We start from the raw sequence: 16972 nt of genomic DNA, 5'->3' as shown, positions 1-16972 counted from the left end.
GTGAGCAGCGCTTGTGTTTTTAATTACTTTAAAATGATGTCAGACTCAGGAAAACGTCCTTCACATGTCCTTATTAAAGAAGGCCGAGAGGAAGACGTCGTGTTCTGAGACACATAAGCTGGACGTCCGTCCCGCCGCCGTCTTTTAAAGATCAGAGCATAAACTTCGTCTCCTCTGCAGACCAGTTTCTGCTCCGCCATGTTGAGCGGTATAAACTCTCACTATGACGCGACGAACATGATCAGAACGGACTTAAACTTTCCGATAGGGAATGTAATCAGATACAGGCGTTTACACGGATATTATTCTTCTATTTAATGGATTATTTACAGGATTACCCACCTCGATCAATTGAATAGAAATTGTATTCCGAATGGCCTCATTTGGGTTAGTCTATTCCAACTGAGGTGTTTACGTGTACGTATTCTATTCAGATTGAGCTACTAGTCAGATTATTAACAGATTATCAGGCTGCATGTAAGTGTGGCTATTCAGAGTGGTCTGGTGTGATGGTTGATCGTAGGGACTCTTTACAGTGGTGGTTAATGGAACCAGGGGTCATGTCTGCAACACATACACAGCCATTTTGCGTATATGAAGACTGTCAAATCATTATTTATGCAAATCCTGCTCTTCGTATGAAGGAAGACACTTTGATAAACATGAAACTGAGTGAAGATAAATAAACTGAAGGCAGTAGAGCTGCTTCATGATCACTGAAGCTTTCCAGGTATTTATCTTACTAGTTGTGCAAATCAAACAGTGCTGAAAGAAGGCAAACTTTTGACGGCCTGTGTTCATTCATTCTCCACAGGCTGTAGAGCACTAAAATACATAACGTGTCCTTTGTGGGTCATTTACTAATGAATAAATGATGAATTTCCAGATTTTGTAGGCTCAGTGTAGCAGTGCATTCATGTGTAGGTGTCATATGAACAAATACATGTATTTACACACATTCCACAAAGTAATATATGTATATTTTTATTATTATTTTTAAATAGTAAGTGTTAATACTCTGTGGGCTGAGTAAAATGAGTGACTCCCGAGTTGGATCCCTGCCTTGCGACTCTTCCCTTCTTCAATGTCACTGTGCGGTACATTGCTTAGTAAGCATTAAAGGAACATCACAGAGTGTCATAATATTTGCTTGACCTCTTGCCCTCCTCTCAGCACGACATCAATATCAGCGTCTCTATGAGGCGGCAGGTCAGTTTTAGAGGCCGGCGCTCCTGCTGTGAGCTGCAAAGATTTTTGCTCCCATGAGACAAAGACTAATCAAGCTTAATCTAATTTTCCTCCACTATCGCAGGTCTTTTGTTTCAGAGATAACGTCCAGTCTCTGACTGCATTACACGGTCAGTGGATTTTAAGTGGTTTACTGCTCTGCACTTGGACACAAATGGGATTTTGTTGAGTCGCGCAATATAGCGTTTGTTAATCGTTGTTGCAGTGTTGACTATTGCAGTTTTGCGGTTTGTCTGCAGTATGCAAATGAGCCCACTGAACAGGTGGGATTTAAGCAACCTGATAATTTTAGGTATTTTTGTTCAGTGCAGGCCAGTCTTTAACCTTGTTTTGTCAAGGTTTCATTAATTTTTAACCACATGGCACATTGCATCATGTGGCAATAATAATCTTTCTGTATCAGATGGCATATGGCGATATTTATCGCTCTTAAATGGGCTGGGTGATAAAACGATAACAATAATAATTACTCCAGCAGCACTGCCGTGTCTGATCCACTCGTACCAGCACAACACACACTAACACACCACCACCACGTCAGTGTCACTACAGTGCTGAGAATGATCCACCACCCAAATAGTACCTGCTCTGTAAGGGTCCATGGGGGTCCTGACCACTGAAGAACAGGGTAAAAGGGGGCTAACAAAGTATCAGAGAAACAGATAGACTACAGTCTGTAACTGTAGAACTACAAAGTGCACCTATATAGTAAGTGGAGCTGATAAAATGGACAATTAGCGTAGAAACAAGGAGGTGGTCATAATGTTGTGCCTGATGGGTGTAATTTGACCAAGGGCGCTCACACTTTGGCACGTGACTGGACGGTTCACTTTGGCCAATGTAAACGTGTGTGGCCTGATTTAAATGAGTTTAAGCAACTGTAAGCAGATTTTTCTGAATGGATTCCTGGCGAGATGCTCGGTTCCACAGGGTAAACACAGACGATTTTTGCCATATCATGCAGCCCGAGTACTTTCCATGCTTTGGTAAAGTGGGCCTTTCCATTGAGAACCATACAGCGAAGGCAGCGAGTGCTTGAGCACGTTCCCCTCGGCGTCAGACTGGCTGTGCTGGGAAATCCAGGCCTCTTAACGCAGCGCTGCGAGAGCTTTTCCTGATCATGAGCAAATGATCACTTCTACGAGTAATAATTCACACTTCCCTTAGCAGCCAGTGACACAGCCAGCACCAGCACTGCGTTTCACAGTGAAGCAGGTGGCCCAGCAAAAGCTCGACTTTATAATTAGCCTCAGGGGGGCGCGGATTCGGAGTGTGTGGAGGGTGCCGTGCCAGGCCTGCTGACGGATGCTGGCAGCGGCGGGCGGCTCTCGGAACGCCCAGAGGAAGTGCAGAAACAGCAGCTGGGCCATCTCCGTCCCCCCTCACCGCCACCTGCCCACCCTGTTTCCCTCCGGACAACAAAGAAAGTTTGCAATAAGATGTGAAGATTCTTCACTGTCATGCTTTTTCATAATTAGGACAAGCCAAATCTCCGCAGTACCACCAGCCAGGGAGGGCAAAGGCCTGAAGAAACCATTTGCGCAGTACATGAAACGATGCCTAGTACTCTACCACGCAGCAGAGCTGCAAATAACCACTTTGTTCAACTATTATTTGGTGGAATGACTAATCAATTATGCCTGCCTCGTTTCCTGCTGCAGTCATTCAAAGTTCTGTCTGTAAGATGGTCAGTAGGCTTGTTCAAATTCAGTTGCGCTTCACGTTGGTGGTCAACAAGAGTAGCCGGTTAGGAGAGGAGCTGAGAAGAGACCCATCAAGCTGGACAGTTTTGACAGCAGCAACCTACATGAGCTGTCAGCTGTCGCAACGCTGGCATTAAGGTTGGGCGTAGAGGTGAGCAAGATGGCAAAAATATTATATGACAGTACTTCAAAACGTTTAGGCCTAATGACACAATATGCATCACAATATTTAGTTTTTTTATATTTCATAAATGGAAATGGACAAAGTAGAACCTGTAGTGCCACATATAGGCCCAGTCCCATTTCACCCCTCGACTTACCACTTACCCCTTAGAGTTTTGCACGTTCACGTCTAGGGGTAGGGTGCCCCGATTCTTGTTGAGATAGAGGGGTAGTGTGAAGTGTTTGGGCTACATGACCCTCCAAACTGAGGTTTTTCAGAGACTCCAATCAGAGTGTTATAAGAAAAAAAGAAAAAACGGCAAGATGGCTGAACAAGAGACCAAAGAAACCCACAAATGTGAGAACTTTCTGTTAAAAATTATGATAACCACTGTATTATCTTTTTCTTATTTGCCAGCTTCTCTTTCGAATTCTCCCGTTTCACCTTAAATGGGGCAGCAGTTACAGTCTGGTGCGTCAGGCACCATTTAAGGTGGATCGGGAAAATTCGAAAGAGAAGCTGGCGAATGAGAAGCGACTTCAGCCTTATAAAAAGTTGAACGTTGACAGACATTTTACAATAAACTGTTTCACTTTTGTGGAAAAGTTTCCTGCTGGAGATGCGAGAAAAGCGGCTCTAGCTGAGCTAAAGCTTAATGCAGAGCAAAGTAAGTCTGCATTTGGTTTATATTTTTTTAGTTAATATTTTTTATTTTTTTAGCCTTTACTAGTGCATCAGCACATACTGAGACATATTGACAGCCAAGATGGTAAAATGGACATAAAATGTTGTGGCTCCCAAGTGTTGAAAGGACAGAATGGCTCTTCTTAACATTTGGATTGCGACCCCTGGCCTAGAACCTCAGCACCAGCCAGTGTGGAGAAAGCTTGGACTGAAGATCGCATAGTCAGCATCGTCCTTTATTTCGGGTGGTGCTACCTGGAGCATATTGAGCCTGTGACTCACGTGGAAATCAAACATGAGTCCTGAGTGTTGGGGTGCACCTCTGCACTATCTAGCCTGCGCTTTTAGCGGGTGCGCCCCGAGGGGCTGCGACAGCAATTCCTTATGTAACAGGATTCATGAAGGTGAATGCTGTAGACAGCCCTGCTGTTTGCCTTGGCTCTAAAAATACCCGTGACCCTCAGCGATGCAGTGCATCTCAGCACTCCTCATGAGGAAACAAAGAAGTGGAGTGAAAAGCAGGAGGCAGACGGAGCTCGGCGAATGATGCGTGCCTTGCCCCAGGCCTGGGAATCCTGTTTCATCACATTAATATTTTAACAACTGCAGCAGCAGGCGAGAAGGGAAGCGCAGAAGGCTACCTGCCGGTTATCAAATTCTGCCAGCTTTTCAAACTCTCCTCTAAGATGGTCTTATTTCTTTTAAGCCCGCTCTTCTTCACAGAGCCCACGTTTTCTGTTACGGTTTGTCCTGAGAGAGTCGCTCCAGGTCTAATGAAGATCTAGCTTGCGTTATGTTTCCTTCCTTTTTTTCAGGAGGAGCTGCGGAAAGCTTAACAGTAGTCTGAGCTCTTAGGTGCCTCTGACTAATCCATCAAGGGCTAAGGTTGCAGAGCTGATTTTAATGAATAGCACTACTAGTGATATTTTTTGGTTATGAAGAAAAGCACCATAATACACTGAAACGACATTAAACTAAGATAATACAGTGGTTATCGTAATTTTTAACAGAGAAAGTTTCTTTGGTCTCTTGTTCAGCCATCTTGCCGTTTTTTCTTTTTTTCTTATAACACTCTGATTGGAGTCTCTGAAAAACCTCAGTTTGGAGGGTCATGTAGCCCCAAAACTTCACCCTCCCCCTCTATCTCAACAAGAATCAGGACACCCTACCCCTAGACGTAGGGCTAAGTGGTAGGGGCGAGGGATGGGATTGGGCCAGGGATTCTAACAGGCTGCTAATGTTCTGTAACTTTCAGACTGTTTTTTGGAAGCTGCAAAAATGCAAGAAATGATTAATAAGCTGTAGATGATTCCATAATAATCGAGAAAGCTGTATAGCATTATGAAAGGAATGTACAATAAAATTAATATCCAGAAATGCCTAATGTTTACAAAATAAGATGGATCAAATGTGTATTCAGAGTGATTTTGTGATAAGAAATTACTATAAGTAAATAATTGCATTTTGTTTATTTTTTGGTCATTCCCAAAATACTAAAATAGTGAAAAATTATGAAAAAAACACCAGTTTGTGTTCAACATTTCAATCTACAGTAGCCACGTTTACATGCAGCCTAATAATTTGTTAATAGTCCGACTAATAGCTCAATCAGAATAGAATGCGCCCATGTAAACACTTCAGTCGGAATAGTTAGTCCGACTGAGGCCATTCAGAATGAAGTTTCTATCCAATTGATCGAGGTGGGTAATCCTGTAAATAATCAGTTAAATAGAAGAATAATATCCGTGTAAACACCTGTATCTGATTACATTCCCTATCGGAAAGTTTAAGTATGTTCTGATCATGTTTTTGTGTCATAGTGAGAGTTTATACCGTTCAACATGGCGGAGCAGAAACTGGTCTGCAGAGGAGACGAAGTTTATGCTCTGATCTTTAAAAGACGGCGGTGGGACGGACGTCCAGCTTATGTGTCTCAGAGCACGACGTCTTCCTCTCGGCTTTCTTTAATAAGGACATGTGAAGGACGTTTTCCTGAGTCTGACATCATTTTAAAGTAATTAAAAACACAAGCACTGCTCACTGCTGCTCATCTCACTCTCACTGGACTCACGTGATGCTGGTCGTCATGGTAATGTCTACAGTAAGCGGTTCTCTACACATGCATGTCATTTTGGATCGGATTACTTGTAGTGAGCATATAAACGGAGATTTTCCATCAGATTGTTGAGTGGAGTGAGAATAAACACCTCAATCTGAATCTATAATAGGAATGAATTCAATTCAATCAGTTTGGCAAAAGTCTTTGCATTTAAAAACACAGCCAGTGTGTAAGTTATTACTGAATAAGTAGCAAGAGTATTAATATCTGACAGCTTCAGAAGAATGGTTCAGATATTCTTATGTTATTGTTTCATATATGTGCCTCCCACTGCGTAACTCCTTGTTTCTTTGGACTGTGAACAAAAGCCCATCTCTAGCTGGTACACTAGACATTCATTCCTTCCCAGGGATCTTTTCTATGCCCATTTAATGGAGTCAGCTCGCGCCGGGCTCTGTAATTTTAGAGGGAAAGTGATGAGAGCTTTTTCTTTTACTGAGTGCTCCTGTTCTCAGCGAGCATCCGTTTTACCAAGAAGAGCACAAAGCGTATTATTGCCTGTTTCCTTCTGTACTGGTACAACCTGTATATTAAAAAAGCCGCATCATCTCAGCAAATATTTTTTCCTGTGTACACCTTCACCCCTGACTTTACCTCATAAGCCCAGACAAAAAGAACAAAAAAAACGAAACCACAGACTCATAATAGCGCTCGTTGCTGCAGTAATGGTCATGCGTCCACAATGAGTCCTGGTTACTGTCTTTTCTGTCAACAGTGCAGTTTTATTGGGCGGCATTGTGCTCTGCTAATCCAGGTAATTTGCCAGTTGGAACAGCCCTGAGCCATCGCCAGCCGCCGCTCGCCCCTCCCGCTTCTGGAAAGCCTAAACCAGCTAATTGTTTTGCTGTTGCCGAGGCCCTAAATCGGATTGTGCTGCTGTAATCTGATCTCTTTGTTACCGTAGCTGCAAACACGATGTTTTGGCCCGGTCCGCAGTTCCGCCAACTAGACGCAGCAGACAAGCACAGGTGGCAAAGGCCAGGATTTCCCATGGGGCTCATCCCCGTGTCCGACTGACAGCAGGAACGGGCGCCTAAAGACAAGAACAAGCTTTGCCCGGTTGACGTGACCTGGTTAAATTGGCAGCCAGGCTTGGAGCTTCAGCCTCCCTTTCTTGGAATGAGCGCCGCTCGTTGCAGTCAGCCCGTCTCTTATCCTCAGCCATGACATGTGTGTGCTACTCCACAGTCTAGACGGCAGCGTCTGCTGCTGATAAGAGCACTTTAAGTGTTCCGCCTTCCGCTGTGGAGGGAGTTTGGGACCGTTCAGTGATTGCATGGAAGAAACACAAAGTCTGGTATTTTTGTTGGTGCCAGGCAGTTTGGAGGACTTAACTGGACATGCACTTCTTGAACTAAGGGCTCTTTCACATACCATATTTGGTGCAAACCAATCAGATTTTTTCTTTATTTTGGCCCATTTTGACAGTTGTGAACACTGAACATCTGAAAAATGGTCCAGCCCAAAAAACATGGGTCACTCAGGTTTAATTTGTTGCTGGTCTGAACCAGGGCTGCACGATGAATCATATTTATATCGTCATCGTGATCACTTTTCATGATAAACGCATCACTCATAGCTGTGCTGACAGATCAAATGACCTCATATTGATTGGCCTGATTGGTTAAATTCAAACTGACACGTAATCACACCAGTCGATCGTAGACCTCGAGACCAAGCAAGCTTTATTTTTATTACTCTGTGATACATCTAGACATTAAGCATCACATTTTTCATGCTGTATAATACATGAGATTATACGTTTTGATCATGAATATATTTAGATTTGGGGCCAGATTCATGAAAGTGTTACGTTTTTTAACTTTATTCTTAAGAAAATTCAAGAAATTCTTATTCTTCAAATAACTTCTTAAGAATTCTCTTACTATCTTAACTGTTTTCTTGGAACAAGTGGTATTGTTGAAAAATATGTTTTCTATAGATATATAATATATTTTTCTATATGTTTTCTTACCCTTACGACAGATACACAATCGTCTCTGGCTGTAAGAGCTGACGAGGTGAGCATCTAAATTTGTCAAACTCGGATGCTGCTCTGCTGCTCCTCATCCTCGTCCATCACCCCACAGTTATCATATTTTCCAAAGAGGATTTTTTCCTGTGGGCTGTTTCTTCCACCATCACCTCTAGTTCTTGTTTGATACATGTTTTAAAACGCTTGGTTTGATGTTTTTTCTTCCATTTTGCTCCTCTGAACAAAAACTCAAAATGTATCTCACATCATTTATAGTACAGGGTAAAATGCAATGTAGCCTACATTAGAAAACAATGAGTGCGTTTACATGCACTCAATAATCCGTCATAATCATAATCGGATTTCTGCAGTTACCCGATTTTTCAAATGGTCATGTAAACACCATACTCTGATCTAGAAATCTGATAAAGAGGCTAGATTTTAGCTCAGTAATCAGATTTCTTACTGTATGTAAACTCTTACTCTGATTTCTTTTGGATTTCTCAGTCTGCGCGTGTGCGAAAACTGACGGCGGTACCGGAAATAAGCGAGCAGCGTGGCTGCGGGATGCATTAAAAAACCTTTGGAGTGACGCTGAAACCGACTACATCCTCAACGAAATGAAGGGTTTAAATATTCTTCATCTTCTAGATCATGTATGTTCATATTTTCCGGTAAAGTGGCGTGCATATTATGCATTACGTTTACGCCACGTCCTATCTTTGAGTTTATTGGCTGGTTGTAAATCAGAAATCCGAATACTCCATATATTGTGGTGGTGAGAGTACAATAAAAACAGGTTGTTTCAGACACATATTGATTACCATTAAAGTATTAGAGGGTTTGCCTTGTATCGACCTCAGGTTCATGACCAATTCAGACCATCTTTCTGACCAATCGTCCCCTTGCATTCCCACGCTGTTAAAGCTCTTAATGGATGTGTCGGCCTTGCAGAGCGATGAAGCCCAGCTGATTGAACCTAGTTGGATTCCACTTTCAGGGCAAGTCCCTTCTTGTCCGAGAGTCATAAACAAGAGAAGAAGAATGCGGTGGGAGCTGCTGCAGACAGAATTGGGAATGATTACCCAATATCTGTATCCTTTGATTCTGTGCCAGAAGACTGTCAGTATCGACTCTCCGTTTTGGTCTCCGAGGCTTTGCAGGCTTTAAGTGGATTTGCGCCGAAGTTTCTACCCACTCTTACAGAGAAGTGCTCACAGGACGACTTCCTGCACTTTGTATTTTTAAAGAGATTAAATGTCTAATACCTTACTTGTGTCTGTAGATTGTGTGCACTCTCGCAAACACTCGCGCTTCATGTTTAAAAGCAGCGCAACCTGCTAAATCACAAAGCCATCAGCTATCATTGTGATCCACTGGCATCACTCAAATCTGCGGCGGTTGCAGATAAGCAGATCTTGCGTCCTCCAACAGAAGCACTGCCATGATTTACGCTGCCTTTACTCCAAAACTGTGAGCGTCGCAGCTTAACACTCTCACACTCTCTTACGGGAGGTATTAGCATTAAATCAGAACGTGGTTAAAACACGTCAAGGTGATGAGGAAGGGATTAGCGGCACGGAGCCGGACGAATCATCGAGCAGTTCAGTTTCCCCACGACTCCCTGCGAGCAACCAGCTTTAAATCCTCGGAGTAAACGGCGGCAGCCTCAGCGCTGTGCACTTGAAGTGCTAAGAGACTACAAATCCCTTCCTCTCTCCGCAGGGACAACAACAAAAAAGAGATTCAAAGGCATTCGCAATTGATTCTGTCGGTTCCTTCAAAGCATTCCCAAATCCCCCCTGCAGATTCAGGATGTGAAAGCAGCCTAATTTGCTCTGCTCTTCCTCTCATCTCCTGATATTTTTTTTTCTTGTTTCATTAAATTGTCAGCTTTTAAAGCAGATGGTGTTGCTGCCTTTACTGCTCCTTTATAAGGGAGAGTTGTTGCTACAGATTTGTAGAGAAGCACCAGTATGAGAATTGTGGGCCGATGCTGATATCTGATATATTTTTAATGTCTTTCTGTTGATGCTAACACACCGTTTGGGCCATAAATACGAAAACTTTGTCCAAAAAAATGGCATGTCTGCGATAATGCTAAGGGGGTTTAAGTAGTAGTACGTTAGCATTAAACTCACATGAACATTTTTTGGCCGTTTGGCCATTTTTCTAGATTAAACACAGACATTAGCATATGTGTATGTACCCAAATAGTACCTGCTCTGTGAGGGTCCATGGGGAGTCCTGACCACTGAAGAACAGGGTAAAAGGGGGCTAACAAAGTATGCAGAGAAACAGATGGACTACTGTCTGTAACTGTAGAACTACAAAGTGCACCTATATAGTAAGTGGAGCTGATAAAATGGACAATGAGCGTAGAAACAAGGAGGTGGTCATAATGTTATGCCTGATCGGTGTATTTCTATAGGGTTACAAACGCAGTCAGTTGAATAAAATGCAGATATTTTAGCCTAGCATCAACTAAACACTCTGCTCTTCCAGAATACAACAGTTTGAAATATTGGTTACATTTAAACGTCTGTCCGATGCCGATAGTTTTACCCCTACACATTTTTTTGCCTTTCCTTTTTCCGACACATAGAAGTTCAATATGAATGTTTCCATGCAGTGCAGATCTCAGAGATCTCTCCTGCTTGGACAGATGTAGCTCTTGAAAGAGAATAGCCGTCATTGAGGAGTCATCTTTCTCCTCTGACCTGGAGCCATGTCCGCTGTCGGAACTCAGGAGGCTTCGGTGAAGCAGCCACTTCCGAAAACGAGCGAGCTGCATTCACTGGATCGTTTTGCACAATGTGTGGAATGTCGGCCAAAAGGGGGGGCTTAGCCGGTGGGTGAGGGACAGAACAGAGAGCAGAAGGAGATTTTGCTCCAAAGCCAAACCAGCAAAAATGCACCATCTGATCATCAGGTCACCACAGAAAGCCTGCAGTGATGTGCAGTATCTTCTGTGACAGTGGATGTCCACGCAGCGCGTTACAGCTATTCTACCCGTTTTCTTTAGTGATTTTATAACTTCGGTTTTGGTCTCGTTGTAGAGACGGGGGGGGTGGTGGTGGTGTCGCTGTGTCAGTAAAGTATCTACGGCTCGTGTGCAACATAGTGCGAAAGCCCTGTTTCGCAACAACTGAGAACTGCAGGTCACATAGCAGCGATGCGTTATTCGCATTTATAAGTTGGTTTCCTGGTACGTTAAATCTGCAAAGAGAGACTGTCAAACACTAAAAAGTAATTCGGCGCCTCAGTTAGAATTTAAGGTGGAACGGGTAAATTCGAACAAGAAGCTGGAGAACAAGAAGCGACTTCAGCCTCGTAAAACAGTCGAACGTTGAGAGACATTTAACTGATCAACTTCTGAGGAAAAGTTTTCTGGCGGAGACGGGAGGAAAGCGGCTGTAGGCGAAGCTGAAAGCAGAGCGAAGTAAATCTGCGCTCTCGTTCATATTGTTTAGTCTATACTAGGACATCATCACACACTGAGACATACTGGACATTAAATGCTGCGGCTCCCAAGGTGGTTTGACTTTTGTTGAAAGGACAAAATGGCTCTTCTTATCATTTGTGTTGTGACTCCTGATCTAACCTGGCTTTAATGCAGAGGGAGCCGGTCGGATTTCTCACTCATCCAGTTGTGTTTTTGTTATGTGCCCCACAGACTGTCCGGGCGCTGCACTTACCCACTTCCAAGTTCCGCCTTTTCGCATTCCGTCAACATTACGTTATAAATTAAATATTTAGAAAATCGATTTTTGACATTTGTGAATCGATTCAGAATCGTTCACGTCCGCATCGCGATGCATCTAAGAATCGATTTTTTCCCGCACCCCTACTATTTAAGGTGCACAATTGGAGCTTAAAACCACTGTTGTACCTTTGAGAGAACATTTACATTCTTTGTACCTTGATTTACGAAAAATGTACCTGCACACATTTATTTCTAGCAGTGTAGTAAGATAAATACCTGGAAAGCTTCAGTGATCAGAAAGCAGCTATGCTAATGCCTTCAGTTTATCTATCTTCACTCCGTTTCATGTTCATCAAAGTGTCTTCCTTGGTATAAAGAGCACAGAACCTTTATTACTCACAGTAATGTACGATAATGTTAGAGATCGTTTTTATTTATATCAATATGGAAGAAGAAGAGAAGAAGTCTAGCCATTCACTCATGACAGCAAACCCCAGCAGGAGAGTTCAGAGAGTTAGCTAGCACTTTTGTATTGGGGTTGGTATAGTGTAGTGGGTAACACCTCTGCCTTCTACGCTAAGCACCCTACATTATGCCAGTAAGAGTCCTTGGGCAAGACTCTTAACACTGCCTTCACCATAAAATGATCAAATTGTAAGTCACTCTGGATAAGAGTGGCTGTCAAATGCTGTAAATGTAAATGTTTAGTATACATTAGGCTTGTATGTTTTGTATACAGTACCTTTCTGGAATCAGTGTTTTCAGTGGTTGAAATAGTATAATTCACAGAAAAAAGATGGTTCTTCAAGGGGATCTTTAGTAAAGACAGCAGTTTTATACAGAACCATGAGCAATGAAAGAACTGTTTGCATGCTGAAAGAACCAGCAGCACTGCTGTGTCTGATCCACTCAGACCAGCGCAACACACACTAACACCACCACCACCACGTCATTGTTACTGCAGTGCTGAGAATGATCCACCACCCAGATAGTACCTGCTCTGTGAGGGTCCATGGGGGTCCTGACCACTGAAGAACAGGGTAAAAGGGGGCTAACAAAGTATCAGAGAAACAGATGGACTACAGTCTGTAACTGTAGAACTACAAAGTGCACCTATATAGTAAGTGGAGCTGATAAAATGGACAATGAGCATAGAAACAAGGAGGTGGTCAGAATGTTATGCCTGATCGGTGTAATAATTATTGATCTGGAAAAATATCACTCAGGCTGATGTGATACTGTTTTTTTCTGTTTCTTTTACTCTTCTGTAATGATCATTTGAACACTCTCACATTTGCAACCATTAGTCGACACAAAGCTGAATTCAAATGCTCCCTCTGTCTCTCGTTGCAGGTGTCATGCTCTTCCGGCCGTAGCCGACGGATGGCAGGAGCAGGAGCTTCTCTGGGCTTGCACAAACCTAGCATGGCCAAGCTGTGGTCATCCTGCAGTGGGAAACGTTAGACGCCTCTCAAAAACAAACAAAAAACAAAACTACCTAGGAGTGAGTGAGTGCAGCAGAAGAACCAGAGCGCTGACGTTTGGACTGGTCATCTCCTGACAGCACAGAGCTAACGAGCTAATCACATGCCATGCGTATCTATTGCCAAACAGGAGGCAATGCGGACGCACTGACCTCTTGCATCAGTTTCTGTCGTGTTGTTTTGAAATAGTGTTGAAAGTTTCGTGTCGTAAAACACTTCGCCGAAAGAATTTCAGCCACGAGACCAGGCAGGGTTTCCACGCTTGCTTCACCTCCACCCACGGCGCAGTATGTGCCCTCAGTGGGTTCTCTTACTTCCAAGGGCCTTGTGAACACTACAGTGAAAAATCAGACCGGACTTCAGACTCCAGCCTGTGTACAGAAATGCAGAACATCTCAATGAGAACGTGCAGGTTTACTCAAGCGGGTGCTGATGTAGGAACACCTGAATTACTTATTTAAACAAAAAAAAAAATGTGAAGCAGAATTTAACCTTGTATAAATTCCACAGCCTGACATTTACACTTTCTTAAAGGACTGAAGAAATGAGAATTTGCAGTTCATGTATGTGTTGGTGTAAAAAAAAAAAAGGAACGTTTGCACATGCCGAGTTTGATATTGGATGATGAGGGTGTTTGTTACTGACCGTTTTTATTTCCGAATGCTTTTCTGGAACATATTTGAAGAATGACCTTCACCACAGGTCTGAAGAACAGGGCATGTTTTACCGCCATTGGTTTTAATGTCTTACGAACTTTTTTTTCTTTTTAAATGGAAAGTGACTCACTGCTAAAGTTTTCCTTTTGGAAGGGCACATTTTTTTGGGATTAAGTATTAGATCCCATAGGCCTCCTCATGAACTGAATTCCTGGTGCCTAATACTGCTAGCCATGTTTGTCGTTAATGCACTCTGTTGTTGAAGGGTTTGAATAAATGACTTTCTGATGCTTGCTGACTGGTTTCATAAGCTCTCCGTGGCTTAAGGAAGCGCTCGCTCCCTCAGCTTAAACCATTCCTCCGGCGTTCAACATCCCAGGGTGCTTTGAAGTAGAGAAAATAAGCTTCGGATTATTAGCTCCATGTTGCAGCGTAAACTCTTAAATCCTTCAGATTTTCTTCCTTTCGGAATAGTTTATACATTGCTAGTGGTTACCGTCTCTCTCTCTCTCTCTCTCTCTCTCTCTCTCTCTCTCTCTCTCCACTAAATGACTTAAAAGAATGTTCTCATATCTTCGTTCTTTCATGCCAGGAGCCCTCGCGGGACACGTCAACTTAAAAATTAAGTGGAAGGCTTTACAGAAACTTTAAAAAAGAATGGAAAAGCACATTAGAGCTCATGGAAGTGACTAATGCCAGCATTAGCCATCTGATCAATAGTGTGATGTAGATGCTGCATTTTGTGCTGATGTGTGCAAATATTTCCTCTCAACAGAGCACTCCGTCTGATAATGTGATTTAATGTTGGGTTTGTTCGCCGTGGCCTGCTTTAACAGCCACTCACTGCGTCAAGATATACGCTGCACATCAGACGTTTGGGGGCACCTCACAAATGAATCATCGGTTTACAATAACTCACCATATTAAAGCCTAAGTAGATTTATTTAGAGGAAAATAATGCCATGTGTAAATATTTGTGCCAACATTAGACCGTTTTCACCTGGTCACTTCGTATCAGGATTTTATCTGGACGAGGCCAAAACGCATAAAAATGCAAGTGTGAACACATCCAAGACGCATTTAAAACAGATACAAATCTGATCACTCAAACCACTTCAGGAGGTGGACCGAGACGCCTTTGGGCCGCATTATAGCAGCATAAACACATCCGTCTCTCCAAGGTATGTTCAACAAACAAAACCCCTCCCAATACAACAAACTCCTTCCAGTACAACCGTAACCCCTCTCAGTACAACCACACCCCTACTGGGACAACCGAAACCCCTCCTGAACAACTGAAACTCCTCCCAGTTCAACTGAAATTCCTCTCAATATAACCAAAACCCCTCCCAGTACAACTGAAATTCCTTCCAGTGCAACCAGAACTCTTCCCAGTACAACTGAAACTCCTCCTAGAATAACCAAAACTCCTTCCAATAGAACTGAAACCCCTCCCAGTACAACTAAAACCCCTCCAAGTACACTGAAATTCCTCCCAGTGCAACCAGAACTTCTCCCAGTAAAACTAAAACTCCTCCCAGTACAACTGAAATTCATCCCAGTGTAACCAAAACTCCTCCCAGTACAACTGAAACTCCTTCCAGTGCAACCAGAACTCTGCCCAGTAAAACTAAAACTCCTCCCAGTACAACTGAAATTCCTGCCAGTGCAACCTAAACCCCTCCCAGTGCAACCAGAACTACTCCCAGTAAAACTAAAACTCCTCCCATTGCAAACAGAACTCCTCCCAGTAAAACTAAAACTCCTCCCAGTACAACCGAAACTCCTCCCAATGCAGCGCGTCACAGGGCAGATCACTGCCTCCGAGGAAGATAATCATGGAGGACGCACATGGTTGGGGACCGGACGAAGCGAAATGCTTAATAGCAACATGGACAGACGGATTTCGAAGCAGCAACCATCTTTAGCATAGCACACAGATAAACAATGAAGAAAAATATCAAACTTTATTGAGCCGAACCAAAGCTCAGTCAATTTAAAGGCAATATAACTATCATAAATATCACAATAATAACAATAGTAATAAAAATTTTAAGTTAAATAGCACTTTTCATGCCAGTGGCAGCTCAAAGTGACTTAAAAGTAATGCAGGAAATTCTGAGTACTAATTTAAAATCATATAAAAAACGGCAGATCAAATTAAAAAGAAAAATACCAAGAGACACAGAGTTTTAATGCTAAAGTGAGCTCTGAGCTCGACTGTGTAATGAAAGGTGAACTGAGCTCCACAGTTTAGAAGCAGAATAACTGAACGAGTCTCTCCACGTTTTCTGTGTTTTACTGAAGGTGTTTGTGGAAGGTCAGTATCTGCAGATCTAAGATCATAAACAGACTCTCTGTGATGTGAGTGGAGCTTTAAGGTCATTTTGAGCTTTAAAAACTATTAGCAGAGCTTTAAAGTCTATCCTGAATGATACAGGCAGCCAGTGCAGCTCCCACCAAGGTTTCCTACTGTAGGTTTGGTATTTGAGGCTAAAGAACTGAGCTTCTTATAAAGCAGCTTTCTCTGAGTTTAAGTACCAACGATCAGTATTTCAGTTTTTTCGTGATTTTAATTAGAATTTTTAGAAATTTTGCGACATCCACTGAGAAATATCTGCCACGCAGCTGGTCAGTCTGTCTACAGAGTCCTGATCATCAGAAGGAATGGAAATGTATAGATGTGCGTCATCAGCAGATGACATCACCTAGAGGTAACATGTACAAAGAGAAGGGCCCTAAAACTGAACCCTGTGGGACTCCACAAGAAAATTTTTTGATGAACGATTTTCCAGTGAAACCATGAACTGTATAGTAACTAAATATGATCTAAACCATTATAAAACTGTACCTGAGAGGCCGACCCAGCTTTCAAGACGCTGGATTAAAATCTAGTGATCATGACTATGATAGCGAAGCTAACGCTAACCAGCTCCTCTATAGCTGCACTGTTTAACATTTATCAGTTGTTCAGTAGATGGTTTGACATTTATTGAATGATGGCTTGAAAATCGTGTGCAGTGTTCACTTATTTGGTAACTGCTAACTACTTTTTTCCAATTTTGAAAAAATGTGAAATGTGAAGAAGGTATTGAGGTATGAAAAAATAGATAAGCCTAATTGATTCACTCATTCATAGCGCCACCGTGAGGTCATGACAGGTCATGAGATCATAGACAGAACCTGGTGGAATAGGCTGCATTTGACCGTTATAGTCTGCAGTTGTCTAGTAAT

The 16972-nt window shown here is 42.7% G+C and overlaps 1 protein-coding gene across 1 annotated transcript in view; it reads left to right on the top strand.

The window, feature by feature from the left end:
• LOC118804405 (kelch-like protein 25) overlaps nt 1–14029 on the top strand; it is a 32959-nt gene extending 18930 nt beyond the window's left edge. Inside the window, 1 exon segment of the mRNA XM_036564911.1 lies at nt 12952–14029. The gene's annotated coding sequence lies outside the window, so the exon portion shown is untranslated.
• Nucleotides 14030–16972: the final 2943 nt, after the last annotated feature.

The sequence above is a fragment of the Colossoma macropomum genome, unplaced genomic scaffold, assembly GCF_904425465.1.
Source record: "Colossoma macropomum unplaced genomic scaffold, Colossoma_macropomum, whole genome shotgun sequence".
Taxonomy (NCBI): Eukaryota; Metazoa; Chordata; class Actinopteri; order Characiformes; family Serrasalmidae; genus Colossoma; species Colossoma macropomum.
Note: the sequence above shows the minus strand (reverse complement) of the source record. Positions and strands in the feature narration are given on the sequence as shown.